The sequence below is a fragment of the Heterodontus francisci genome, chromosome 34 (assembly GCF_036365525.1).
Source record: "Heterodontus francisci isolate sHetFra1 chromosome 34, sHetFra1.hap1, whole genome shotgun sequence".
In the NCBI taxonomy this organism is placed as follows: Eukaryota; Metazoa; Chordata; class Chondrichthyes; order Heterodontiformes; family Heterodontidae; genus Heterodontus; species Heterodontus francisci.
The window spans coordinates 41,490,615-41,501,838 of record NC_090404.1 but is presented as its reverse complement, the minus strand read 5'-3'; the positions used below and the strand labels follow the sequence as shown (position 1 = coordinate 41,501,838).

Below are 11,224 nucleotides of genomic sequence, written 5' to 3'. Positions count from 1 at the left end.
ATCGAAGATTAATACACTGGATAATCGCTCATGGAATTGAAGTGATATATTAGCATGCAAGGTGGACTTAGAGGTTAGCGGACAGAAAGCAACGAGTAGGGATAAATGGAGCATTTTCAAGATATCAGACCGTAACTCGTGGAGTGCCTCAAGGATCAGTGCTGGGGCCACAGCTATGTCCAATACCGAAAGTGTGGTGGAAGCGGATTCGGTCCTGGGTTGAAGAGAAGATTGGTCCTTATCATCATTGATGCCAGCCTTTAGATAATTCCATTAAATCCACGTGCTATCAAGAGACGGGTGAAAGCACTGAATACAGAAAACACGATGGGCCCTGACACAATTCCAACTGTCATACTGAAAATCTGTGCTCTCGAACCAGCTGTGGCCTGAGAGAAGTTGTTTCAGTACAATTGCAAAAAGCACATCTTCCTGACAATGCGAAATTAGCCCAGTTATGTCCTGTCTACAAAAATCGGGAAAAGTCCAATCCGCCCATTAACTACCCCATCAGTCTACTCTCAATCATCAGCAAAATGTGGAAGGTATCGTCGACAGTGCTATCAATAAACACTTACTCAGTAACACATCGCTGACCGATGCTCAGTTTGTATTCCACCAGGGGCACTCAATTCGAGACTTCATTACAACCTTGGCCAAACATGGAAAATAGAGCTGTATTCGAGAGGTGACAGTGTCTGCCCTTGACATCAAGGTAACATTAGACCTAGTATGGGATCAAGGAGCCCGAGCAAAACTGGAGGCAATGGGAAAGAGAGGGGAAACGCTCCCCGAGATGAAGTCATACCTAACACAAAGGTATGTCCTCGGGGCAGTGTTTGCCAGAGTGGTTGGGGAGGGTTAAACTAAAATGGCAGGGGGATGGGAAACTTTGCAAGGAGCCAGAGGAAGGGTGATCAAGGAAAAGAACCAAAGGGGAATAAGAAAAGTGATAGGCAGAGAAATCAAGGGCCAGAATCAAACAGGGCCACAGTGAAAAATTGTGGGAAGGAGACAAGTAATGTTAAAAAGACAAGCCTTAAGTCTTTGTGACTTAACGTGTGGATTATTAACAATCTTCTTCTTTGTCCTCCTTGTCTCCAGATACAATGGGTAAGCGCCGGGAGGTGGTCAGTGCTTTGTGCAGCAGTGCTTGGAGTGGCTATAAAGGCCAATTCGAGAGTGACAGACACTTCCACATGTGCTGCAGATAAAATTGGTTGTCAGGGCTGTTGCACAGTTGGCTCTCCCCTTGCATTTCTGTCTTTTTTCCTGCCAACTGCTCAGTCTCTTCGACTCACCACGCTTTAGCCCCGCCTTTATGGCTACCCACCAGCTCTGACGATCACTGGCAACTGACTCCAACGACGTGTGATCAATGTCACAGGACTTCATGTTGCGCTTGCAGACATCTTGAAAGCAGAGACATGGACGGCTGGTGGGTCTGGTACCAGTGACGAGCTCACTGCACAATGTGTCCTTGGGGATCTTGCCATCTTCCATGCAGCTCACATGGCCAAGCCATCTCAAGCACCGCTGGGTCTGTAGGATGCATAAGTTGGGGATGTTGGCGGCCTCGAGGACTTCTGTGTTGGAGATACGGTCCTGCCACCTGATGCCAAGGATTCTCTGGAGGCAGCGAACATGGAATGAATTGAAACATCGCTCTTGGCTGAAATACGTTGTCCAGGCCTCACTGCTGTAGAGCAAAGTACTGAGGACACAGGCTTGATACACTCGGACCTTTGTGTTCCGTGTCAGTGCGCCATTTCCCACACTCTCTTGGCCAGTCTGGACATAGCAGTGGAAGCCTTTCCCATGCGCTTGTTGATTTGTGCATCGAGAGACAGGTTACTGGTGATAGTTGAGCCTAGGTAGGTGAACTCTTGAACCACTTCCAGAGCGTGATCACCGATATTGATTGATGGAGCATTTCTGACGTCCTGTCCCATGATATTCAGTTTCTTGAGGCTGATTGTTCGGCCAAATTCGTTGTAGGCAGCCGCAAACCTGTCGATGAGACTCTGCAGACACTCTCCAGTGTGAGATGTTAATGCAGCATCGTCAGCAAAGAGGAGTTCCCTGATGAGTACTTTCCGTACTTTGGTCTTCGCTCTTAGACGGGAAAGATTGAACAACCTGCCACCTGATCTTGTGTGGAGGAAAATTCCTTCTTCTGAAGACTTGAACGCATGTGAGAGCAGCAGGGAGAAGAAGATCCCAAACAGTGTTGGTGCGAGAACACAGTCCTGCTTCACGCCACTCAAGATAGGAAAGGGGTCTGATGAGGCACCGCTGTACTGGATTGTGCCTTTCATATTGTCATGGAATGATGTGATGATACTTTGTAGCTTTGGTGGACATCCGATCTTTTCTAGTAATCTGAAGAGACCACGTCTGCTGACGAGGTCAAAGGCTTTGGTGAGATCAATGAAAGCAACGTAGAGGGGCATCTGTTTTTCACGGCCTTTCTCCAGTAGCTGACGAAGGGAGAACAGCATGTCAATGATCAATCTCTCTGCTCGAAAGCCACATTGTGCCTCAGGGTAGACACGCACAGCCAGCTTCTGGAGTCTGTTTAAAGCGACTGGAGCGAAGACTTCCCGACTATACTGAGCAGGGTGACTCCACAGTAGTTGTTGCAGTTACCGCGGTCACCTTTGTTCTTATAGAGGGTGATGATATTGGCATCGTGCATATCCTGTGGTACTGCTCCCTTGTCCCTGCACAGGCAAAGCAGTTTGCAGAGTGCTGAGAGTATAGCAGGCTTAGCACTCTTGATTATTTCAGGGGTAATGCTGTCCTTCCCAGGGGCATTTCCGCTGGCCAGAGAATCAATGGCATCACTGAGTTCCGATTTTGTTCGCTGTACGTCCAGCTCATCCATGACTGGCAGAGACTGGGCTGCATTGAGGGCGGTCTGAGTGACAATATTTTCCCTGGAGTACAGTTCTAGGTAGTGCTCCACCCAGAGGTCCATTTGTTTGCGTTGGTCAGTGGTTGTGTCCCCTGATTTAGATTGGAGGGGGGCGATCTTCTAGATTGTTGGCCCAGAAGCTCTCTTAATGCCATCATACATAATCTCTGATTCTTCCGGTGTCGGAGGCCAGCTGAATATGGCTGCATAGGTGTTGCCAGTAGTCATTTGCGCAGCGCCTGGCTGTTCTTAGTGCAGCATTTCTGGCTGCTTTAAGTGCTACAATTGTTAGCTCGCTGGGGGCTTTCTTGTAGTTCAACAGTGCAATGCGCTTAGCGGCTATGACAGAGTCCAGCTCTTCAAAGTGAGATTGAAACCAGTCTGCATTCTACTTCACACATTTACCATAGGTGATCATAGCTGACACATAGATGGCATCTCTGATGTGGGCCCACTTGGTCTCTGCATCCCCTGTGGGAGTGTTTTGAAGGGCTTGTTCAAGTTGAATTTAGAAATTTATGTAACAGCTGTGGATAAGAAATTCTGCTTGGAGTGATGCAGCTTCTTGGGTTTGAGTCTAACCTTGCTGCACACCAGGGAATGGTCGGTATGAACAATAAAGTGGATGAATTAATTGCGCAATTGGATGTAAACGGGTATGATATCGTTGGGATTACGGAGACATGGCTGCAGGCTGACCAGAGATGGGAAACAAACATCCAGGGTATTTGAAATAAAAACAAGAAATGCTGGAAATACTCAGCAGGTCTGGCAGCATCTGTGGAGAGAGAAGTTAACGTTTCAGGTCAGTGACCCTTCTTCAGAACTGGCAAATATTAGAAATGTAAAAGGTCATAAGCAAGTAAAGTATGCGTGTGGCAAGAGATAACAAGGAGAAGGTGGAAATAGGACAAGGTCACAGAATTGTTGGCCAGAAGGTCATGGAGCAATGAAACATAAATTATGCGTTGAAAGACAAAGCATTCGTACAGAAAGGGTGTTAACGGACTGAAAATTGAACAGCCACAAGTACAAACATGAAAAAAATAGTGGGTAAGCAAATTGATCAAACTAATGTACGGCAGATGAAGTATAATGTGAATAAATGTGATGTTATCCACCTTTGTGGCAAAAACAGGAAGGCAGATTATTATCTAAATGCCAAAAAAACTGAGAGAGGAGAATATCCAACGAGACCTGGGTGTTCTCGTTCGCCAGTCGCTAAACGTAAGCATGCAGGTGCAACAGGTGTTTAAATAAATGCAAATGTTAAAATGGCCTTCATTGTGATAGGATTCGAGTACAGGAGCATGAATGTCTTGCTGCAATTATACAGGGCCTTGGTGAGGCCACACCTGGAATACTGAGCAGTTTTGGTCACCTGATCTGAGGGAGGATGTTCTTGCTCTCGAGGGAGTGCAACGAAGGTGTACCAGACTGAATTTTGGGATGGCGAGACTGACGTATGAGAGATTGAATTGGTTAGGATTATATTCGCTGGAGTTCAGAAAAGTGAAGGGGTGGGGGCGGGGGTGGGTGGTGGGTGTGGGGTGGGGGCAGGTTGTGTGTGTGTGGGGGTGGGGAGGGGGATCTCATAGAAACCAATAAATTTCTAACAGGCCTTGACAGGGTAGATGCAGGAAGGATGTTCCCGATGGAGGGGGAGTCCAGAACCAGTGGTCATAGTCTAAGGATACGGGGTAAACCATTGCTCAGTGACACTCAGTTTGGGTTCCGCCAGGGCCACTCAGCTCCTGGCCTCATTATAGCCTTGGTTCAAACATGGACAAAAGAGCTGAACTCAAGAGGTGAGGTGAGAGTGACTGCCCTTGACATCAAGGCAGCCTTTGACTGAGTATGGCATCAAGGAGCCCTGGCAAAACTGAGGTCAAGGGAAATCAGGGGGAAAGCCCTTCGCTGTCTGGAGTCATACCTGGTGCAAAGGAAGATGGTTGTGGTTGTTGGAGGTCAATCATCTGAGCTCCAGGATATTACTGCAGGAGTTCCTCAGGGTAGTGTCCTAGGCCCAACCATCTTCAATTGCTTTATCAATGGCTTTCCTTCAATCATAAGGTCAGAAGTGGGAATGTTCGCTGATGATTGCACAATGTTCAGCACCATTCGTGACTCCTCAGATACTGAAGCAGTCCGTGTAGAAATGCAGCAAGACCTGGACAATATCCAGGCTTGGGCTGATAAGTGGCAAGTAACATTCGCGCCACACAAGTGCCAGACAATGTCCATCTCCAACAAGAGAGAATCTAACCATCTCCCCTTGACATTCAACAGCATTACCATCGCTGACTCCCCCACTATCAACATCCTAGGGGTTACCATTGACCAGAAACTGAACTGGAGTAGCCATATAAATACCATGGCTACAAGAGCAGGTCAGAGGCTAGGAATCCTGAGGCGAGTAACTCAGTTTCTGACTCCCCAAAGCCTGCCCACCATCTACAAGGCATAAGTCAGGAGTGTGATGGAATACTCTCCACTTGCCTGGATGGGTGCAGCTCCAACAACACTCAAGAAGCTCAACACCATCCAGGACAAAGCAGCCCGCTTGATTGTCACCACATCTACAAACATTCACTCCCTCCACCACCGACGCACAGTGGCAGCAGTATGTACCACCTACAAGATGCACTGCAGCAATGCACCAAGGCTCCTTAGACAGCACCTTCCAAACCCGCGACATCTACCAACTAGAAGGACAAGGGCAGCAAATACATGGGAACACCACCACCTGCAAGTTCCCCTCCAAGTCACACACCATCCTGACTTGGAACTATATCGCCGCTCCTTCACTGTCACTTGGTCAAAATCCTGGAACTCCCTTCCGAACAGCAGTGTGGGTATACCTGCACCAAATGGACTGCAGCGGTTCAGGAAGGGAGATCACCATCACCTTAGCAAGGGCAATTAGGGATGGGCAATAAATGCTGGCCTGGCCAGCGTCGCCCACATCCCATGAATGAATTTAAAAAAATTCAGGACTGAGATGAGGAGACGTTTCTTCACCCAGAAAGTGGTGAACCTGTGGAATTCGCTCCCCCAGAAAGCAGTTGAGGTCAAAACATTGTATGTTTTCAAGCTCTTGGGCTCAAAGGGATCGATGGATGTGGGGGAAAAGCAGAAACAGATTAGTGAGTTGTATGATCAGCCATGATCAGAATGAATGGCGGACCAGGCTCGAAGGGCCGAATGGCCTACTCCTGCTCCTATCTTCTATACTTCTATTTTAAAAGGCAGATGGTTGTGTTGTTGGGCGTCAATATTCTCAGCTCCTGGACATAATTGCAGGAGTTCCTCAGAGTCTTGTCCTGGACCCAATCAACTTCAGATTCTTCATCAATGACCGTCCCTCCATCACGAGGTCAGACGTGGGGATGCTCGCTGATGATTGCACTATGGTTGGTACCATTCTCGACTCCTCAGACACTGAAGCAGTCCATATGCATATGCAGCAAGGCCTGGACTACAGTCAAGCTTGAACTGATAAACGGCAAGTTACAGTCACACCTCACAATTGCTGGACAATTTTCATCCCCAACAAGAGAAATTCTAAACATCTCCCCTTGAAGTTCAACGGCATTATCATCGCTGAATCCTCCACCATCAACATCCTGGGGATTAGCCTTGCCCAGAAACCTGGAACAGCGATAAACATACTGTGGCTGCAGGAGTGGGTCCGGGGCTGGAAATTCTGCAACTCATCTTCTAACTCCCCAAAACCTGTCCACCATCTAGAAGGCAGAAGTCAGGGTGTGATGGAATGCTCTCCACTTGCCTGCATGATTTCAGCCCCAAACACACTCTGAAGGTTCAACAGCATCTAAGACGAACCAACCTGCTTCATCATCACCCTATCCACCACATTAAACATTCACTTGCTCCACTATGGTGCACAGTGGCAGCAGTATGTACCATATACATGATGTACCGCAGCAACTCACCAATGCTCCTTTCACAACTGCTTGCAAACCTGCAACCAGTATCACTTCGAAGGACAAGAGCAGCAGATGCATGGGAACACCGCCACCTGCATGCCTCCCTCCAAGTCACACAGCATCTTGACCTAGAACTATATTGCTGGGTCAAAATGCCGGAATTCCCTCCCTAACATCACGGTCTGAGTGCCTCCCCATATAGACTTCAGCGGTTCAAGAAGGCAGCTCACCATCACCTTCCCAAGCACAATTACTGATGGGCAGTAAATGCTGGCATTGCCAGGGACTCTCATATCCCAATAAGGAAGAAGAAAAATAATGGGTAATTATCTGAAGAGAAACATTTGCAGAGCTATGTTGAAAATGCAGATGTGTTGGACCAGCTGAGTTGCTCTTGCAGAGAGACAGGATGCACAAGAAAGGCCATAGGATCTCCTTCTGTACTGTAACAATTTTGTTATTCTATTCTATTCTGTTGTAAAAAGAGAAATTTGGCTTCAACTGCACAATATGCTGGTTAGACCATACCTGGAATACTGTGTATAGTTTTGGTCGCAGCACATTATAAAGGATACACATTGGCCTTGGAAACAGGGCAGTGAAATTTCACCAGAATGCAGCCAAGGCTCTAATGGTTAAATTATGAGATGTGATTAATTAAAATAGGCTTGCATTCCATAGACTTTGGGAGGTTAATGGGTGATTTGATTGAGTATTTTAGGATCAGGAAATGAATGAGGAGGGTAAATAGAGAGAAACGTCTTTTTCACTTGATCATTGTGGACAGGAAGCTAACTAGAAAAATTGTACTCAATTTTAAATGGTGAGGGAGCATTCCTTTTCTCCCAGTGTGCACATTCTGTCATGAATCTACCTGTTGAAAGGCACTGTGAGGGTTTCAGAGCACAGCTACTGAAACATCTGCAGATGGTGAATATCCAGACTCCTTTTGAATGAGTCGAGTGTTTCTGCCCCAACTACCCATTTAGATAGTAAGTTCCAAACCCTCACCACCCTCTGGGTGAAAAGACTTCTCCTCATCTCCCATCTCCCTTCTAACTTTTCTACCAATCACTTTAAATCTATGCCCCTCGTCTCTGATCTCTCTTCCAAAGTAAATAGGCCAGTCACCTCCACTCTATCCAGGCCCCTCAACATCTTGTACATTTCAATCAGATCTCCCGTCAGCAATCTCTGTTCCAAGAACAACCCGAAAATAAATTAACAACTCCATTTCCCATAAGATTCACAAAGCTGGAGACTGGATTTTCCTTTTCGTACCATTCAATTTTTCGCACTCCCAAGTGCAAATACTTTCCAAAACCGCCTCGCTGTCCTTCACCTTTCATCATGCCCAGGGATGAGGAAATTCAGTTATGTGGAGATTCTGGGCACGTGGCGGCCAAATACAAAGCAGCTGCAAGCAGGAAGGCCACCAGACAAAGGACTGGAAGGAGAGTAAGTGCTGCAACATCTGTGATGAGGACACCTGGACAGGACCTACCCAAAACGCAGCCTCAGTTACACACAGGCAGAAATAATCTAGGAGGAACAGGAGGAAGGAACAGCAAACATGTCTGCTGCAAAGTTCCAAAATGTGAACCACATTGACTCACACAGAGTGAACAGTCATAAACACCAAGAGTGATGAAAGCCTAAAGAGAGACAGCCAGGACAAAACAGTGCCACTAATTTGGCTGAGTTCTGTTTCATTTCTGACTTCTTAAAATTTATTTCATGGGATATGGGCATCGCTGGCAAGACTAGCATTTATTGCCCATCCCTAATTTCCCTTGAGAAAGTGGTGGTGAGCTGCCTTCTTGAACCACTGCAGTCCATGTGATGTCCGTGCACGGACAGTGCTGTTAGGGAGGGAGTTCCAGGATTTTGATCCAATATCAGTAAAGGAACGGTGATATATTTCCAAGTCAGGTTGGTGTGTGGCCTGGAGTGGAACTTGCAGATAGTGATGTTCCCACTCATCTGCTGTCCTTGCCCTTCCAGGTGGCAGAGGTCACGCGTTCGCAAAGTGCTGTCGAATTGCAAAGTGTTGTTAAAGGAGTTGTGGTGAGTTGCTGCAGTGTATCTTGTAGATGATACACACTGCTGCCACTGTGCTTTGGTGGCAAAGGGAGTGAATGTTTGTGGTGGTGGATGGGCTGCCAATCAAGTGGGCTGATATGTCCCGGATGATGTTGAGCTTCCTGAATGCAGCTCCAATATCATTCAAGTAAGTGGAGAGTATTCCATCACACTCCTGACTTGTGTCTTGTAGATGGCGGACAGACTTTGGGGTGTCAGGTGTTGGGTTAATCGCTGCAGAATTCCCAGCCTCGGACCCGCTGTTGTAGACACAGTATGTATGTGGCTAATTCAGTTCTGTTTCTGGTCAATGGCATCCCCCAAAGTTGTTGATAGTCGGGGTTTCAGTGATCATAATTCCATTGAATTGGGGTTCCATTCCCAATGCGGTCATAATTTGTGTTCTCTCGGTGACCAATGGTGCACCACAGGGATCGGTGCTGGGACCCTTGCTGTTTCTCATATCAGCAGAAAAGCTGCTCAGGTGGAAAGTCCAAAATAAAAGCATGACATGTTAGAAAGATTCAGCAGATCAGGCAGCTTATGTCGAGAAATCCTCTTCACTGAAAAAGATCTTTCTCAAACAATTGTGTTAGACTATCGCAGCTGCTTCAGTGGGACTGTGAATGTATAATGGTGAATACTCTGTGTTGTGGTCACAGCAACTCCAAATCCAGACAGAGCTTGCTTTATGTCTTAAACCGGCTGCTGCACCAACTAATGGAATGCAACAAGTAACCAATCCTTACTTCTTGAAAATGAATTTCTTCTTGATGGTGAAAAAAAACTACTGTCTCCTTTTACAGTATTTCACTTACACATGCCTGTGCTTCACGTTCCAACATTCAAACCCGTCCCTTCTCTCAGATTATTCCTTCCACTATTAACACTGACTTGCTTCCATTTCATTTCACTGCGGCTTAGCTGACTGTAACATTCACTTTCACGGTCTTAAAGCGGTTAACATCGCTCGGTTACCACCGCTGTTTCGAGGCTGCACACGTTCCATTCACACCAATGTTCATTTGGACCTTGAACTGAGTCTATCCAGTTAGGTCCGACCGCTCGGCAGACACATGCCACAAAAGCAGGGCTGGCCTTTGGAAGGCCAGCGGTGGGTTGTTGACAATATTTCTTTGAGGAATCTTCTTTGCCAAGGGATGTGAATTGATGAACTGGGTTTTGTTTTCATGGCAGATGATGTTTTTCTCATGAAATGTGTTCTGTGATGAATTAATGGAGAAAGAAACTGGAACACACTACCTGAAGGGGTGGGAGCGGCAGGAATACTCACAACATTTAATAAGTATTTAGATGAGCACTTGAAACGCCATAGCATACAAGGCTGCGGGCCAAGTGCTCAAAATGGGATTAGAATAGATGGGTGCTTGATAGCTGGCACAGATACGATGGTCCGAAGGGCCTATTCCTGTGTTGCATAGCTGTATCACTCTAAAGTTGATGAGGGTAGTGGTAATGTGATTGATGTTGTGGAGATGGAGTTTAAAAAGCATTTGGTGAAATACCACATAATCAACTTGTTAGAAAAATTAAAGTGATGGAATTAAAGGACCAGTGGCAGCGCGGATACATAATTTTCTGAGGTCCATAAAACAGAGAATAGCGAGAAGAGAAGAGGACTGATTTCCAGGGTGATGGGGAAAAGCTGGATTGTGGGATTAAACTGACTGATTTTTCAAAGAGCCGGTGCAGGCTCAGCGGGTCGAGAGGATTCCTTCTGTGTTGTAAACTACACTGATTCCATCATGGGAATTTTAACATACACTGGGAGATGCAACTCAACTCAAGGCTCAAAGACAATGATTCCCCAGAATATGTCTAATTTCAGCAATTGTCTAATGCATTGTACCAATGATTTAATTAGAAGAGCAAACAGCATCTGAGCTGTGATGGCCGAGTGGTTAAGGCGTTGGACTTGAAATCCAATGGGGAATTTCCCTGCGCAGGTTCAAACCCTGCTTGCAGCGGCTTTGTGTCGTTTTTCTTGAGTTGACTGCTCACTTTGCTGGTTGGAAATGTTCAAATGTCTCAGTATCGATCAGAGATCGTGGATTTGTCATAAACTGAACAAAAGGCAAAAAATGTGTGAGAAATAAACAAACAAATCAGCCTGTTGAAGGTGTAGAAATGGGAAAAGCAGCTAATATTGAAAGGCGTGGGTGAGCTTCACTGGTGTTCGAGTGGTGTGGGCTCAATGCATTCACTCTCGCATTCTGGGTTCGATTCCTGGTCAGAAAGTAATCAGTTTTTTTAC

General features: G+C 46.4%; 1 non-coding gene across 1 annotated transcript; it reads left to right on the top strand.

Moving 5' to 3' along the window:
* The first annotated feature begins 10,853 nt into the window (after nt 1-10,853).
* Nucleotides 10,854-10,937, top strand: trnas-uga (transfer RNA serine (anticodon UGA)). The gene has a single exon. It is a non-coding gene; the product is annotated as a tRNA-Ser (tRNA).
* Nucleotides 10,938-11,224: the final 287 nt, after the last annotated feature.